Raw genomic sequence first — 19,449 nt, 5'->3', positions numbered from 1 at the left:
TGAGCCCCAACTTCACCAGTGGCTCATGGTATCCTAATGTGAAAAATGAATGGGTTTCAGGACATTATTTCTAAAGACTCTTCCAATTGCAATCCCAAGAACCTATGGATCCCCGGAGTTCATTGTTGAAAGTGACAAAGGAAAAAAATTATCTGTAAAAAATCAAGCAAAACCCTTGAACATTACATGAAGCATCATTTAAAGAGCAAAGTAAACAGCCCAGCCAGTGTGGCTCAGTGGTTGAGCGTCCACCCATGTACCAGGAGGTCGCCGTTCAATTCCTGGTCAGGGTACATGCCCAGGTTGTGGGCCCAATCCCCAGTGGGGGGCATGCAGGAGGCGGCTAATGGATGTTCTCTCTCATCGATGTTTCTATCTCTCTATCCCTCTTCTTTCCTCTCTCTCTCAAGTCAATAAAGAAAAAAAAAATTTTAATAAAAAATAAAGTGCAAAGTAAACAAAGGCAAGAAGGAAAAAATCAGGTTGTTCATGGAAAAACCCAGCGCCTTAATTTTTCATTCTTAAAAATCCTGAATTATAGTGGAGACTTGGTTATTCGGTGATTTGCCTCTGTAACTGTGACTCTGGTAAAAATGTAACCCGAGTGGAACCACAGCTGAATCTCAATTTTCTTTTAAGTCACTTCAAAAATGCTAGCGACACTTCCAATAGTGCAAAAATAATAATAATAATAAGATTAGTCGGTTATATTCCTAACTTAAAAATTAACCTGATATTGAAAAATCATAATAATTAGGGGTACTTAACTAGCCAGAACAGTGGTTCTCAACCTTCCTAATGCAATGACCCTTTAATACAGTTCCTCATGTTGTGGTGACCCCCAACCATAAAGTTATTTTCATTGCTACTTCATAACTGTAATTTTGGTACTGTTATGTCTTAGTCAACCCCTGTGAAAGGGTTGTTCGATCCCCAAAGGGGTCGCGGACCCACAGTTGAGAACCACTGAGCCAGAATATTACAATTTGAAAGTCGGCTGCAATCTATGAATGACTGGAAAGTGTCCTTTTCTTTTTTTTTTAATGTGTATTGATTTTATTTCTGTTCTTCCAATTGACATAATAGCTAGTCATGGTTTAGAAATGAGATTTGCAGCCTGTCCTTACAAAGATCTATGCAGTAATAATAAACCCAGTGGTTAGAATCTATCAAGCTCACAGTGAGTATTATGTCACCGGGTGAAGAGTTGCTGCAGGACAAACCACCTAGAATAGAATCTGTAAACCCACAAGCAAATGATTTTCCATCGATCAAATGTAGTTTAGCACCACAGTGGAATAAATTTGCAGTAATTTTCTAAACCTAAAGCACTTTATCTTTAAGGTTATGTGCTGTAGTTTTATTTGTGCAAATGGGGTTGGGGTTGGGGGGAGTCAAAACAAAACAAAACAAGAAACCACAGTTCAAAAAAATAAGATGGCCAAGTTCTACCATGGTGATTGAATTGAAACGTGTAATGGTGCTACACAGTTCCTTGTTGAGCTTGAAGACATTTATTTAAGTATTTGGAAATGTAGTGAGAAGTATCCTTTTAAGTGTTTTGTCATAAGACAAACACATTTTAGTGATCAAATCATCTTTGAATGCATGTAACTGGAGATTTCATTTTTCTTCCAATGGTGACCTGTTTTTCTGTGTAACAGTTACTAAGAAAAATATTTTTCAGCTAGTCATAAGAATGACTTCCTTAGAAGCCCTTTCCTTTGTACTATTAAACAGTCTGGAAAATTGCTTGCTTGACTCATTCATGCTGTCAAAATATACTACAGGCTAAGGCTGGCCACTGATTTTCTCTGTTTCCTAGAACAACACATACAATTTATACATGAAGTTCCAAAGTAAGAGAATTTGGGGTTTTAGGACCACTTTCATGTATTGATAGTTTATAAAACTATACCCACAAAGGCTAGTCTATTCATTTGCTATGCCTGAAGACTACCACTCATGCAAGGAAAGTTTTGTACATTTAAATTCATTACACTTAAAAATAAAAAAAATGAACAAAAGTAAGGTCCTTCATTATGACTCATGGTTTCTAACTTCAGTGCTACAAATAATGATCAATTAGAAATTCAAAGACAGATACTAGAGTTATTTGGAGAGTACTCTAGGTGGAATTATTTGGAGATCATAAAATAAAATAAATTACATAAAAAATATAAAATTCTTCACAAGAAATAAAATAATTATGAGGTTAACCAGATCACCATTGCAACTCTACATCTGTTGCTACACATTATAAGAATCTTTCAAAAATAACACTCATTCTTTTACCAACCGGCTATTTTATTAGAATTAATAGAGGAGATAAAAGAAAATGGAAGACATATAATAAATGGAAACCCGCTCATTACTATCAATGCACATCAAGTAGGATTAATTTTTTTTAGAGAATAGAAGTCACAGGCAATATTATTCAGAGGAAATAATTATTTTTGAATCAGAAACCTAAGGGGGGCTTTAATGAAAAAGTGACTCCACCTTCTAACTGTGAATAAGAAATACTAAGTAGGTGAGAAGGCTATTTTGCTTTTAAAAGAATGTCTTGAAAGGAATCCACAGTGCTACAGAAAGCAAAGTCAGCTCCGTATGAAAGTCTGGATCATGTGAAGATTTCCAGATGGTGTTGTCCTTAGGAGAAAAATATGTCCCCTACATAGATGGAGAAGTCACGGCAAAAATACTAGGTTCCCTTACATTTCTCAGCAGTATTAAACAAGAGGCTGGTGTCCAGAGCATACAGCTTTGACAAAATACATCTTGGCATGTCTCTTGGTTTAGAGATTCGAACAGAGCAGGTTTGGGAAGCGGGGAAAGTGGTGGGAGAAATACACGTTTCCAAGCCTCTTTCGCTCTGCGCAAGAAGCCTGGAAAAGTACCTGAGATGCTGTTTGGCACACGGTGGGCATGCCACATAAGCTGTTGACTCACCTGGCATGGAGTGGATCCTACTGTTAGTGGGGCTGATCACTCGGCAAGGGAAAGGTTTGGGTCTAGCAGGTATTCACAGCAAAGTGGTCCAACTGGCACCACCTCTTCTACACTCTATCTCTACTGCTGAATTGCTCAACTGGCAGGGCTTTTGAGCCAGGGTTTTAATAGGCATTTCAAAAAAAAAGCCAATCATAATTGTTTATGTTCCCTCATTCTTCAGATATCATATGCTAGCCAAACAAACCAGAGGTGGCAGAAAGCCCTGGACGGTATGAACATAGGGAGAGGGTGATCCTCCGTCCATCATCCTGAAGCAGATATGTTTTGAGAAAGTAAGCAAACATTGAGGCTATAATGTGACTGGGAAGGATTAATACGGAGCTCCTTTATTAAGATGAGAGTTACTTTCATTCTCAGTATTTCAATAATTTTTTTTCTGGTCTAACAGTTCCATAAGGAGAGAGAGGAGGAGGGGGGGAGGAGGTGGAGGAGGGGGGGGGAGGAGAGAGCGAAGCACTTGCGCGCATGCTCTTGGACTGTTGATATTATCTGCAGAAACATGTCTGCTGGAAAATGTTTCTTTAACTTTGGTTTGGCTCCCACCTTGGAGCTGATGGGAAATAAAAACTTTTCCATGGCTCAGAGCCAACTGAGCTGCTAAAACAAAAGGTAACATTCATCAGAGGATCACAGTACCATGATCTCATTCTGAAGGTTCATGTTTTTACATCAAGTATGAATTGTCTAAAGTTTGGGGAATTCAAACAATTAATGTCAGAGAAAAATAGGTAAATATTATTTTAAATGTTATAATTTGCACAGAAAATCAGTTTTCACTATGAAATATTAAACAAACCTGTAGTAGATAAAAAGAACTCCTTAATTCCTAGCTTAATCATTTAGCTTAATTTTCTCCCTCTTCAATGCCCCCCATATGTGAGCACCGACTGACACATATACATCCTGCTTGTTATTTCAATTGTTGTCCAGTAATAGATAGTTTCTATAGGAAACCATGCTTAAAGAGAAGTGAATTTTTCTTAATCAAATGAATCTAAAGGTGCTACCCACCCTGATGTTTTAAAAGAAAAATATGGAAGAGGGCAGGGAGGGGTAGGCTTCCCACATCTGCTAACTAGTATCAGTTGACCATTAGTTCCAGGAAGGCTTTACTGCACAAAATGCTGCAACAAATTTTATGTTTCCTGCCCTCCGAAATTGTCTTGTACTTTCTCCTAATTGTTTCTCAACATGTTAAAGGCCTAAACAGCCAATTCAATTACACAGACTACAAGCATCTCCTTTGAACACATATTTGATCCTCCCTCAACATCAAGTAGCACAATGAACTCATTGCTACCTACTAAATCAATACACAGCAAAACAGAGTGGGCAATAATCAATCGTCCTAAGGCGAAGGCAGGGTGTGGTGCAGTAAATCAAACAGTTTAAGTGCACGACTCCTGTTCAGAATTAGAAAATAACTACATTTACATACGACTGCAAAGGGGAACCCAGAGCAGGCCACAAAAATGACTAGGCTATAGTACTCCTGAAGAACCAACAGGATCCCCCCCGGCCCCTTGCTGAAAAAAGCACATTCCTGCCTATTTCTAAGCAAAGTCAAAAGTCTCAAACTTGTGGATTCGGCCAGCACCTTTATATATCTTGAAGCAAAAGAGACCACTTTACTGGGCTAGAACTGGATCCCTATTAATAATAGTAAGAGTCAGCGGGAGGGAAAAAATGAGGATGTGATCAATAGAGAGTCATGCACTTGGATGCTTCTTTCCATCTTGAGTAAGTGGTAGATATTTTACCAAGTAAGTTAACATAAAAGAACAAAGTAGGGATAGTGCTAATGTTGAAAAAAAATGAGATTTAACTTTTTTCTTATCCTCATCTGAGGATACTTTTCCATTGATTTTCAGATAGAGTGGGTGGCAGGGAGGGAGGGAGGGAGCGGGGGAGAGAGAGAGAGAGAGAGAGAAACACTGATGTGAGAGAGACACATCAACTGATTGCCTCCCACATGACCCCAACCAGGGCTGGGGGTTGAACTTGTCACAACCAAGGTACGAGCCCTTGACAGGAATCGAACCCAAGACTTTTCAATCTGAGGGCCAATGTTCCAACCTCTGAGCCAAACTAGCTGGCTCAGATTTAACTTTTTGCTCTGTACAGGTACTTTACTGAATAAATGTCAATTTTATTTTTGAAAAAAGTCTTAGGTGAGTCCTTTAGAAAGAAATTTACATAAATAATAAGTTTATATGTAATATTATTGTGCAATAATACAGTGTTTGAAATATCAAATGTGAATTGTTTTAGAGAAGCTTAGGGCATTAGTTTTAAACAAAACTGAACTTGGAACATATGGTTACCACCACTTTTTCATTCATGGGTAACTGCGTTTGTGACATGGGTTTTCAGGCATAGACAATGATATAAATACCGTATTATTTTATTAATCCTATCCCAGTGAGCTTAATGTGAACTGGTGCACACGTCAAGAGGTTAAGGGGTACTTTTCTCTTGGTAACAGGTAAGTAAAAAAGCTAGTACAGCCCTGGCCAGTTTAGCTCAGCGGTTAGAGCGTCAGCCTGTGGTCCAGAGAGACCTGGGTTCAGTTCCCACTAAGGGCGTGTACCTCAGTTGCAGTTTGTCCCCGGCCCTGGTTGGGTCATGCAGGTGGCAGCCACTCGATGTGTCCCTTTCATGTCGATGTTTCTCTCTCTCTCTCTCTCTCTCTCTCTCTCTCTCTCTATCTCTGTCTCTCTCTCTTCCTCTCTCTCCCTCCCACTGTATCTGAACAAAAAATGGAAAAAAATGTCCTCGGGTGAGGATAAATAAATAAACTCCACATTAAAAAAAAAAAAAAAAAAAAACCTAGTACATGATATACACATTTATACACCTTCTAGATCAAAGTCATTTTTAATTATTTTTAATAAAGTAACACAGACACCTCTAGTACAATATTCAAATTAACATGACATTTATTCTGACATAGGCATAAGGGGAAAGATACTTAGACTGAATTCCAGCATTCAGACAAGAACACTAACAGCTACCATGTATGGACTATTCACACAGAGCAAGACACAGCAGGAAGTGACCTATATTATACAACTGACCGCGCGGAATGCTCACACACCTTCCCAGCAGCATGTGTCTCGTGTGTACAGGGCAGATTGAGACTCGGGGAAGGGACGTGGCTGGCACAAAGTTACCAGGCAGTGACAGGGAATTGAACCTAGATCCTACTTCACTTAAATATTCCAAGGAAGCCTTTGGAGTAAGCAAAAACCACCAGTGGTCACGTTCTCATAATTCCTGGCACCAATATTTATTTGGTATGAAATAATATTAACTGTAAATGTCTTCCCAAGGAAAAGAGGCAAATCTAGACACTCAGAAACCCCCGCTCCCCAAAAATGTAAAGCTAAAACTAAAGCAAAATAATGAAGAAATGTCCAAAGAAATGAAATCAAAGGACAGTAAAGACTGCTTACATTTCCCTGTGGTTGGTTTGGCTTTGGACACCATGCAAGTTTGACTTATAAAGCAAGTTTGAATTTATATATCAAAGACAATCAACTTTGTTAAAAACGTTTCTGCTTGGCTGTTTGACCAAACTGATACATTCCAGAAAACGGCCAAAAAGAACTGAGATCCTAATCAGTTAAGGAAAGGTATCTGTAACACTAGCTATTGATGTGCAAGATCCCCCTTTCCCTTGTCCAAGTTATTACGAATCCAAGCAAACTGCTCTGAGAATAATTATATACTTCTCAGAGAGCATTTGAAATCATGTAATGAACACTAATGTGTGAGATACATCTCTTAACAATCCAGAATTACAGTTTAAACTAATATTTACTAAATACCCGGTAAGCCCAGGAATTTAACAATCTTAAATTCACATTTTTCTGACAGCAAACATGTTCCTTTTGCCTTATTGCGAACAAAATGCAATCAGTAATTCTTATTTTTAAATATTGTTTTTTATTTCAATAACATATAATGCAAAGGTCTTTAAAAAAATGATGTGAACTATTTTTAAATTCCTCATTAAAATTAAGGTAGTCATGTGAAATAATTTCATCTTACTAAATCTAGATATTTCAGCATTATTAATGCAGTAAGCACTAAGCAAATATACTAAAAAACTTAAAACTAATTTCTAAAATTTTATTCCTAAGTACTTATTTTTATTTTTTTAAATATGTTTTTATTGAATTTTTTTTTGAGAGAAAGAGGAAGGGAGAGAGAGAGGAACAATGATGCCAGAGAGAACCAACCATTGGCTGCCCCCTGCATGCCCCCTACTGGGGATCGAGCCCACAAGCCTGATATGTGCCCTGACCTGGAATCGAACTGAGACCTCTCAGTCTATGGGATGACACGCAATCCACTGAGCCACACTGGCCGGGCCTATTCCTAAGTAATTTTTAAAATGTAATACTAAAATTTGTCATAAATACATAGTGTGGCATAGGATAGGAACACATAATATGAATCACTGTCAAAGAGGTAAGTGACTGATTTCATCCAGATTTAATTTCATACAGTACAACTTATGAATGTCTTTAAGTACATCTTTGTTTCCAATATTATTATTAATACGCAGTAAAACTCATGAAATAAAAAGAACAAAATCTCAGCCTCTTACAAAATAATGTCTCATGGTACTATCCATTGGAAGAACATCAATTATACTACTTCCTTGAATTACAGAGGGTATTCTACTTTACACACAAAAATCATAAGGATATTTCTGCAATGAAACCCTCCTTATCTGGTGCTCTTCACTTCACTGCCAAGCTTTGCCTTGGAACCCTGAAACTAACGTTCTCTCTCTCTCTCTCTCTCTCTCTCTCTCTCATACTCTATTATTCTCATTTGCTATACTGTTTCCAATCTGGCATGACTTTTAGAATTTTTCTTGACCTAAGTTTTAGACTCTAGATTATCAAACTTCTAGTTTAAAATGAAATGCAAATTTCCCAAATTAAATGAAAAAAATATATTATTAGTAATTATTCAGGGACGGTTTTCAGAATTAAAGTATAAGTGAGCATTTTTTAAAAATTATAGTATTATAGTGGTCTTCAATTCAGGCCATTACAGTGATTCAACAAATCCTTGCCTAAGTATGTCCGTCACTCTGCTATGTAGTCACATGAACAATTAACACTATTTCTGTACCATAGTATCACTGTGCAGTGCTTCGTGAAACTGCCACGTCAAACCACTTAAATGAGAGTCAAAGTTAAAAACAGAGGCTCCTGCCTGAGCTGAATCCCAGTTCAACTACTTCCTCACTGTGCATCCTTGAAGAGATTATTTAATCATTTTAAGCCTCATCGTTTTATATAATCAATAGATGTTGATTAGTCAGGGGAATAAAATTAACCACTTCTACATGTGTTACCTAAAAATCAATCCTGACTCACAGAGAAAGACAAACACCATATGATTTCACTTATATGTGGAATCTAAAAAACAAAATAAAACAAACTCATAGATACAGAGAACAAACTGGTGGTTACCCAGTGGGAGGGGGGGTGGGGGATGGGAAAAAAAGGTGAAAGGATATAGAAGTGCAAATTGGCAGTCACAACATAGTCACGGGAATGTAGAGTGCAGCACAGGGAATAGAGGTTATAACATTGTAGTAACTACGTATGGGGTCAGGTGGCTGCAAGACTTACTGGGGGATTACTTTGTAAGTTAAATAAATGTCTAACCACTACGCTATATACCTGAAACCAATGTAATATTGAATATCAACTGTAATTGAATTTTTTTTTAATTAATGTGACTCAGGTTTATCCTAAATTATGGAATAGGATAATGGCTCCGGTATAAATCTCTTACCATGTCAAAATTAGCGGTAAGCCCATTCTAAGTAATACAAACACAGTTTCTCTGGCAGCACACATTACTATAGCTGAAATTCATTTGCTCTTCCTACAGTATGTAATGGATTCCAAAGGTTTTCAAAACAAATCTCTCAGACACTTATGACAACATTTCATGCCTATTTGTGTTTTACATGGGCAAATTTGTGCTCTACTGGGACATTTTAAAATTAAAGAACAGAAGGGTTAAAACAATGTTTTATTATTCTATGATCATTATAATCTTCATTGTACTTCTCAGAAGCTTGAATGCTTATAGTAACCACTAGTCTATCAACACCCCAAAAGGCAGGGGGCTCTGCATTAACCACCCTGGCAGCAAGATTACCCATCACAGTACCTGGTACATAACAGGTAATAAATGATGAAAAGGGAAGGAAGAATGAATGATTTTCCTTTCATTGAGATGCAGAAGTGGCATATATTTTGATCTGCAATTTCTTTAAATTCCTAAATCTTCAGTATAAAAATACGTGTTTCTGGTGAAAATCTCTCCTTGGTATTATTCATCCTTAATGTAAAATACAAAAGAGCCTAATAAAGATTCTTTAAAAAAAAAAAATCAAATAATTCTGCATTTTTCACTATACATACTTAACCCGTTATTCGTAAGTTACATGTTAAGCTACTGTATGTTCATCATAGTCTGAAGACTTTGAGAGAGCAACTTAAATTGATTCCACTATGCAAAACCCTGCCATGGAAACCACTCTCCTTCAATATGGATAATGGCTCTTAAGTTCATCTGAGTTTGAAGGTTTTTGTGTTTTTTGGGTTTTTTTTTTATACACTGGGTTTTCTTATGTGGACATTTGTTTTCAATTTATTACTCCACTGTGATTCATGGGAGGCAATGTCTGAGAGTAAAAGTTCATAAAAGTGAAAAAAAGTTCAATAAATAAAATCATGATGATAATCTCTTCTTGTGGCTAGATTTAGATTTCATTAGTTTCCACTTAGCCATGAACAGATAGATATGAGATAATGTGAGGAAAGTTGGGTCATTCAGAATACTGATCTTTCTTAACAGGATTCTTTAGGATTCTTTATATAAATAATGAATTCTCTAGTTCTTTCTTCCTTCATGGTTCATTTCTCGGTGGCCTCCCTTCAAGGGAAATTGTTTTATGAGGAGCAACGTCATCTACCAAAGAGGAATCCTATTTCGGGCATAATCCATTTGGCTCTGTGTTTCTTTTAAATCTTTTATTTTTTAATTTGGCCCCTTCGGTAAACCAACACTGTTTAATTATAAAAGCTTCCCGGGATTAGGAGATGTTTACTAGACTTATTTTCAGTCTAAGAACGATTTTAGAATATTAGATGAACAAAGATATCTGAAAGCAAATTATCGTCTGAAAGCAGTAACATGGAAAGAATGAATTACAGATGTAATTTATCCATCACAAGCAGATCCTAAACACTGATTATGTCCATGCTTGTGCAGAAAATTGAAAATGATAGAAAGCTTCCCAGCTTTTCTAACTTCAATTTTCCATGCTTTGCTTTGTGTAATTTACACAGATGCTTCCTGCCTTGTTTGTGAACAGCCTGGACTGAAGTATAACTGATTTTAAATCCAGAACCCTACGCACAACGTCTGAATTTCGTGTAGAGCGATAGCCTCACTTAAGATGCTTGGCATCAAATGAAGTCCTAAGTTCTCAAGGGTGTCGAGTCTCAGTCACTAGTCTCAACCTAACATGACCAGGACTACAATTCCACATAAATATTGTGCAATACATCAAGATCGCTGAAAAAGAAAGCTGCTAAGCCTAAAGCTGTGACCTAGGGAGCAAACAGAGGTGGTTCCCACTGACCAATGGCGATCCAGAGATCTCTGCCCCAGTCTGGCGGCCTGTGGCTGTGAGAACCCTCATATTGAGGATCCCCTCTCCTTCTTCTCTTCCCGCTTGTGGTCTCAGAATTAGTAGTTGTGAGAGGGGAGGGAGAGGAAAAAGGAAAGATAAACCACCAGAAACATTTCTCTCCCCTTTAAGTTTCTCTCCCACCGACTCTCTGATTGTTGCTGAGAAGTTTCCCCTCCAAACTCCACTTCCACCACCCAATGCACTGGTCTCCCTATGAGCAAGTAGGTCCCAAGGACTGCATTTGAATATCTGCCTTCTCAAAGTCTGACACAGGAACTGTTTAAGTGATACTCCTTGAACTGCGAAATCCCCACCCCCACCACCTCCTCAATGTCCTTCTTCTCACAGTTGGTTCTTTATTGCTGATCCCTTGACTCTAGTTTATGATAAAATGGCCACAAAATTTTTTTTTTAGTTAGATATTTTCACTAGTCACCTATTTACCCATTGCTACTACTAACTAGAAAGCAACAGTATCAAAACCACGGCTAGACTTGCAGACATTTCAGAAAGGAAAGAGAAAAGAGAGAAGCTGGTCATCAATGCTAAGTGTCACGGTGGACCAGACTCGGGATCAACAAGCGGTACATTCGAAAAGGAAGTGGCTTTTTTGGGAAATAAAAAGAAAGGTTACTTAGAAGACATCCTGACAGAGAAGTCTTTCCACCGTGGGAAAGCTCTGGACTGCAGCCCCTCACCCCTACCTGACTTCAATCCCCGCTGATTCTGAGCCTCTGTCCTGCGCAAAGGGAACAGCACCAGGGATAAGGAACAACCCAAACTTGGAGCCATAAAGAACTCTTGCAATGACTGTTGGAAAGTGTCCCAGGAGTTCGGGAAAGGCCATTTCCTCTGCACTAGGCCAAGGTGAATTCTTGGAGCCCCGCACTGACACTTGAAAAACATCTTTTCCATAGGAACATTTGGACAAAAGCAGTTGGGGTCTATGATGCTGGTAGTACTTGAGATTTATGATAAGATGGTACTCATAATGCTTCTGTGGAGCCTCCTGGGCTTAATCCATCACCAGGGTTCTGGGGCACTATTTGTACAGGACCATAACTCAAGCATCCTATGCATTACTTTGGCTTCCCAGGGTTGGCCTGATGACTTAACCACATTGCTTCTGTGGGAAAAAGCTTCCTAAACCATTAAAACTGTGGACTATGCCCTTTTTTTCATACATTGGGAGGCAGCTCTATAGTTTACACAGTGACTACTTATTGAAGATGATTAATTTACGACCTTTTCTCTGTACGGCCATATACTCAGAACAGATATGTAATCTTTCCAATTTGGGGGCAGCGTTTCTGTTGCTGTCCTGTGTACACTCACTGATTCATTTGTTGAGCTCACATATAATTACTTTGAGTGTTTACTGTTTTAGTGCCGATGCCATAAATCTGCCTTAAGCGTTAAATTTTAGTCTTAGGCACTACTGTTCAGATGTTTTGTTTGTTGAATCCTTAGGATGCAGACGTGTAAATTGAGAAGCAGTATTTTATAGGAAAGCAGTTAAAAGTAGAGGCTGTGATGTCAGGCTCACAGGCCTGGAGTTCTCTGTGCTTCAGTGTGGTCATCTGTGAAACGGCAGCTTTCTCAGAGAGTTTTGCTGAGGCTTAAATACTATTAAAAAAAATTAAGAACAGCCCTGGCCGGTTTTCTCAGTGGTTAGAACGTCGGCCTGCGGTCCAGAGAGACTCGGGTTCGGTTCCTGCTAAGGGCACGTACCTCGGTTGCAGTTTGTCCCTGGCCCTGGTTCGGTCATGTGGGTGGCAACCACTCATGTGTCCCTTTCACGTGGATGTTTCTCCCTCTCTCTCCCCCTCCCACTCTATCTGAACAAAATATCAAAAAATGTCCTCGGGTGAGGATAAAAAAAAATTAAGAACACTGAACACACTGACCAGCATACAGCAACTTCAATAAACATTACCTCATTTTATTTTATTTCAGAGGAAAAAAAAAAAATACATATGTAGAAGAAGCAGAAATAGGCATCAGGATAACTATAGATTCTTTCTGTCAAATAAAATCACTTGAGACCTCTTTTTACGACATGCATTCCTGCTACAGTCCAGTTATAAATATGTAACTGTGTACAGAACTATGCATTCACAATAAAAAATAAAAATTAAGCAATTTTATTTTTCTGTGTAAGTAAAAACCAATCCATTTGTGATATGCCAGGTTTTGTTAACAAATGTATCTTAATTTGAAAGAAAAGAAAAAGACAACTCTGGTTAACCAAAACTGAGGGCAAGTTTGCCAAGATAAGAAGATAAATGTTTCTCTTCAACAGCAATCTCCCCTCTACAACCCCCTATACCCAGGGGAAGTTACTTGATTCTGGAGGTTTTCGGGAGGGTGGGGGGGTCTCTCCAACTCTCCCATCCCAGTGACTGCCCTCCTGAAAATCACTTCTTCCCTTCAACCTTATCTACCAAAGGTCTGATTTTAATTTATTTTTTAATATGTTTCTCTTGATTTTTTTTAGAGAGAGCGATAGAAACATGGATCGGCTGCCTCCTGCACACTCCCTACTGGGTATTGAGCCCACAACCTGGGCATGTGCCCTGACCAGGAATCGAACCATGGGGACCTCCGAGTCCATGAGACGATGCTCAGCCCACTGAGCGACACTGGCAGGGCCAAAGCCTTGATTTTAATCCAAGCAACAATGTAAAGACCACAGTTCCCAGCTTTCCTTGCTGCCAGAATCAGCCAATGAGAGACCAGGAATAATCACTGAGTGACGCTTAGAGGACCGTTAGCACAAGGAGCTGAAATGAGCTGGGCTGTGGTCTCTTCTTCCTGCCTCCCAGAATGGACTGAAGTGGTCGTCTTGCAATTCTGAAATAATCCTAAGGTTGAAAGCATATGCTCCCCAAGAACTAAGGGTGAAGAAAAAGAAACCTATGTTCTAATGACTGTGCAGTCATCACACAGGCCTGGATGACTGTCTGAAATATAAACCTTAAACTGTTTATGCCACATGCTGGGAGGAGATGTCTCTGTTACTCAACGTGGAATGGAATTCTTTAAAGACAACATGCCTAAATCATTTTTGTGTGACTCCAGAGAAAAATATAAAGAGGGGGTCAGAACCAACAGTTAGGAAGCTGAACAATGAGGAAACTGGAAAGAACTTAGAGATAAAACACAAGAAGACTATAGATCAGAGATGATCAAGGCCAAAAGGTACCCAGGAGACAGCCTTTCAACCAAATTATAATGTATAAGGGGGTTACAGACTATCAGAATTTTTTAAAACGCAAGTCCTTATAATATAGAAAGTTTTGTCTCTAACATATAAAACTATCTCAAAGTGAAAATCTTTTACATATGTTCCAGAGAATATGAATAATACTGTAGGTGATATACATTTGCTTTTACTTGTATAAAAAATATAGTACTAAATTTCAAAACTCTGTTCATTATAACTAAATATTAGAATAAGAAGCACTCACTAGAAATACTCTCGTTTACAGTGCAATCCACCGAGAAATCACTAGTCTAATAATCTATTATTACGTCAAACAACTAAGTTTGCCTAGTTTTCAGTTGCTCTGACTGAAGTTTCTACATTTAATTGATAACTATTGTTGGTGCTAAATCAAAATCCATCAGTTTAGCTATCCACTTCCATTGGCTGTCATAATTTTTGGCATGCTAACAGAACATCGCTCCCCTATCTAAAAGCATAGACTGTGTTCCTGCCAAAGTTTAAAAAAAAAAAAAAACACAAAACACAAAATTTCCTCCGTAGGATCTCTTTGTAAGAAAATAAGCAGCTTTGTCTGTCTGTGGGAAGGCAGAGCCACTGCCCAGCATGAAAGGTAACGGATTAGTGATGCTGATAACTGAAATCCTCTACTTAGCCTTGGCAAGGAACAGAACAGGATAAGCTTCCCAAACTAGGTCCCAAGGTGTCTGCTCTGGGTCTGAGGGACATTCCATTTCTCACCTCTCATGTGAACTGGGCGTGTGTCACACACTTCCTGACTAGAAGACTGACCCCATGCTGCATGGACTCTTTTAAGCCAGTAACAGTCTTTTATTGTTTTGAGGCTGTTTGTGGAATCAGAGATTTGCGTAAGTCGGCTTTACAATTAAAGTTTGAACTCCACTGTAAGTGCACATTGCTTTAGGCTTACATTGTAGTTTTTACTCTGTCACACATACAAACTGAAGCAAGGTTTACACGAGGAAACATAAAAATAGAATACCAAAATTGTATGGAAGGAAACAAATGAACTAGTTTTAGAATTAGTGCCTTAGGTAGCAAGATTCAAAACCTGGCTTAAAATCTGTCCAAAAGATTAAAAATCTATACTCATTTGAAAAAATGTTTCTAAAAAATTCTAATTATAAGAATATAAATAGGTAAATGAATAAAGTTTTATTACCAAAGCAGCTATAGCCATTGAACATGTAATTAAAGAAAAGTCCATGTCCAAGTTGATGACATCACACTGCATTCACAGGGTATTCTTTACAAAGTCATGAACTTTCTGCTTAGAGAATATGACTGGAACCCGGACATGATACACACTACTACGTAAGCGATGTCTTGCAGTTAGCTCCCCTCTGAAGTCATTACGGGAAAAGAAGGAAGTCCTGTGTCAACCTGTCACTGAAAGACATACTGAACATCTACCTATATAGAAGAATATGTCCAAGTTTTAATATCTCATAGGAGATGCCATCAGCAAACAATATCCAAACAAGAACAGCAACAAAACTACTGGTAAATGTCACTCCAATGAGAAGCCTGCCCAGTCCAAGCTGTAACTGAAAAGTGGATGAAACTTGCAGATATCACTTTGTCAGGATTATCAGTTAAGCCAGCTGAAAAGACAGGACAGAAAGTCTATGCTGCGGATTTAGAAAGAGAGAACAATGGGTGAAGATACACTGTGCTGACAATGGAGGGTCTTTAACTCTAAAGACCTACAGGATCACTCCATAATGTCTTTATGCCAGCCTAGTCCTAGGTGAGCATTGACCTGAACTGCCTCACTGACTTTGATTTTCTAGTTATTCATTTACCTGGATGTTCACTTGTTTGTGTCTTCTAACAGCTGATTTCTGTACTTCATATACTCTTCGAGGTCTTCAATTACACTTTAAACATGCACACTCAGTGCCCTGGATTTTATGACACTCTGCAGTGGGATCTGATCTCTGAGGTTCTTGATCACTTCGATCAGCTGTGCTCTCTATATGCATAAATGTGTCTAGCAGTGAAATAAATGCTTAATTATCTTAAAATTGCCTCATGTGATCAGAGAACAAGTGACTATAGTTTTCAAATACAAAAGAGTTTGCTAAATTTTTGGAAAACAGAAAATAAACATAAAGGTTTTATCTCCCCACCCCCCAGCATCTGAAAAAAAAGAAGAATCAATAAGCAATAGTCTATTTCTGCTAATCATGTGGTGAGAGCTTTTGTATAATACAAATAACTTGGCATCACATTAAAATATGTTCTATAGGCACCTTTACATAACTACGTAAATACCCGTTGAGAGATTGTTACTGAAAAAGTAGGTAACTTGCCATTAACTATTAACTAAATAATCATCTGACATATAATGTTCTAATGGCAGCTTGCAGTGTTGATATTTTGCTTTAAATTGTTTTCTGTTATCTATTTCAGAAGCCATAAGAAAGAAAAAAAAACCCTCTCTAGCATAAAATAATGTTTCAAATATTCAGGGTTTCTGATGTAGCAACACTCAAATCTATAGTTTGGAAGCAGTTTAATTCTGAATTTCAATATACTTTTAGAGTGTTGTACATTAAAACTGAAAGTTTAAAAGAAATTAAGTGAGAAAAATTAAGTGCTTAAAATATTGTTTAGTTTATAAACCAGTGCACATTATTACAGCCTTAGCTCTTTCTTAATGTTATCATTCCACTTCTAATATACTTCATATATATTCCTCATTATCATGTAGCCTCATTTTTACTTAGCAACACATTTATTGTGATCCAGGATTCTGTTTTCACGTAGTAAACTTAATCTAAATTCATTATTTAAACTTTAAAATCATCAATATGTAACTGAAATACTCTCAGCTAATTTTCTTCCTATTGCCTTTAGTAATATGCCAATTGATTTCTTTTACATAACGACTTTTCTGAACTGTCTGACTTCTGTTTTTAATGAAACAAATTCTCCTCTTCTAAGTAAAAGTCTGCTATAAACGTAAGTCACCTGGGAGCCCGGCCAAAGTCTAAGCAGCACAGCTGAAGGGTACAGCCATTTCACAGGGTCCTCTCAGAGAGTATTTGGTTTGCTTTCCTAACTTGCTAAAAATAGTAGATTACACAGGCTACCTCCATCTCATGCCTCAAGAACTCAGAGAAGGCTGGACTGTGGACTGCAGCAATACACAGAACACATTTTATTAAAGAAGTCAGGATATTACAAGTTTTCTAAATTCCTTCCGTTTACTCTCTGAGACAATACAAATGATCTAGCAGTTACTGGCATGGAAATCTCATAATGCTCCCAAATTTCAGAACTTCAAGCATGAGTCACAGAGTTACTTTAACTGTTTTAAAATATGTTTTTGATCTCTTTTAGCCACAAAATTGAACACAGGAAGATTAATATATAAAAGGTAGGATTTCAAATACTGTATTAAGAATCATATTGTGTTACAAAAATATAAATATTTTTTAAAAAATCATTTCTGAAGCATGAATAATTCATATTCAAAATTTTTTTAATTATTTCCCTCACATTTAAGGGGCTATTGATCTGGGAATGAAGCTTCAATACAAATGCATTTGTGTTTTTCTTTCTCTTATGAAATCAAGACATTTTTTCAAGTTTTAGACTATAAATTTCGGTTTCTCTTAGAAAGACAAAAAATAAGGACAAAGTTTGCCTTGATCAGCTGCTATAATAAGTTCATTTCATAAGTAAACTTAAAATCTCCAAATTATTTGTTGTTTTTTTTTAAAAAAAAAAAGTCCTTGATGTGGCAGTTGACTCTTGTTAACCACACAGCACGTCTTTAAGCAATTCTGCTGCTCGACTCAAAGGGGGACTGTTCTGCAAGTGAGCAGCGACTAAAAAAAATATTTTGAGATGGTAAAATAGCAACTGAATTTTAATGTTTCACAATGTTTCCCAATGCTGTGGAGGCAAGTCTTCTGTGAAACCACTCAATGTCACAGCCAAGTTAAATGTCCTTCATTTTGCAGCTACCAGTGCACCATCGACTGTCCGTAGGATTAAAAATTGGATTTACTAGTAATTGGGTCAAAATCGGGCTACTTATGGACACAGCTGTTTACCGACAAGTGCAATTAGCCCTTTGCCCCTCATTTTATGGATCTCAGTTTCTAATTACAGCTAAACTCAGTCGGCATGAATTTAGGAATACATATTCACAGAGGTATGGCCACTGTGCCCTTCAATGATGCCTTTAGAGAAAATGGCTTAAAAGGGGCCCAGTGACAATTGATAACTTTTGCTTCATGATCTTTAGGGCTATGACATTAAGAATGATCTAACATTGTAAATTATCTTTGCTGTTAATACCTCTTCTTTTTTAATTCTACTATGAAGATGATATCCTTGAGTCTTTGGAGAAAACTTAAGCAAAGTGAGCACCCCAATCTGGACCAAATGCAATTAACTGAAAGAGTTAACTCTAAAGTTAAGGGGTGAATTGTGTCTTGACTTATGAGTTAACTATTTCAGTTAATTCACCCCTATTTCTAATAATTCACCCTTATTAGACAAAGCATTATTATTATAGCACTATTTTTTTTTTTGGCAAAACAAAGGATAAAACTACGAGACTTTTACTTGTTTATACATATAGAAATGACAGATTCCCTTCTCAAAGGTTCAAAGAGGGAATTATATTGGCACATTAGTATTCAAAGGCAATTCAATTAAACCAAACAGACAAAGTACCCAGGAATCTCCACATTTCTAGACTTGACCTTGCATGTCAAAATAAAGACATGCAGGTTGTCTTTTAAAAGAACCACTTTCAAACCTGATACCTGCAATACCATGACATTTTTGAATGTCTAGATATACTAAAGTGAATCTTTTAATATTCTGGTGCCTACAAAAGCTAACTTCTAATATTTCCAGGTGAGACTGTTACAAGTAAAATAATAACAATCGGGATCTAACAGAAAATAAACTGCTATGTGCCTTCACACTCAAATTTCAGAAGCTAAAAAATATCCAGTTAATAATAGTACTTTAGAGTTTCTACTTATTTATAAAACTCACATTCAACAAAGTTTATGGCTCAGATAGGGTGCTGTGGCAGCAGTTCAGAACCTTACTTCTAATTATATTTTCAACAAAATGCATTGCTTCTGGCCTTAAAATAATTTGCTATTACAATCGAAAGGCAATCCATAATGTCAAAATATGAATATAAAACGTCTCCCCAAGTTTAGCTGACTTAACATCTGCTATTCTTTTACAGCAGCGCAGCGTCTAGAAACAAGCAAAATCAAATCATCTTCATTCAGCTCCTGCCATGGCCCTGTACAGAATCTATGCTACACTCAACGTATGTACATTTACTATTTCTATAGGTAGACACTGACTCTGTTATTACACACACTGACTTATTACTACGCTAAAAAACAAGCTGACTCTTTTTGCTCTAGGAAAAAAAAATTGTAGCATTAAAGGACTGATCAAG

The 19,449-nt window shown here is 37.4% G+C and overlaps 1 protein-coding gene across 29 annotated transcripts in view; it reads right to left on the bottom strand.

Annotated features, from left to right (window-relative positions):
- The window catches only part of MBNL1 (muscleblind like splicing regulator 1), a 193,473-nt gene that overhangs the window by 120,849 nt on the left and 53,175 nt on the right, over positions 1–19,449 (bottom strand). The window lies entirely within an intron of this gene.

Source organism: Molossus molossus, unplaced genomic scaffold (assembly GCF_014108415.1).
Source record: "Molossus molossus isolate mMolMol1 unplaced genomic scaffold, mMolMol1.p scaffold_m16_p_5, whole genome shotgun sequence".
Taxonomy (NCBI): Eukaryota; Metazoa; Chordata; class Mammalia; order Chiroptera; family Molossidae; genus Molossus; species Molossus molossus.
The sequence above is the reverse complement of the archived record's forward strand: the minus strand, read 5'-3'. Positions and strand labels throughout refer to the sequence as shown.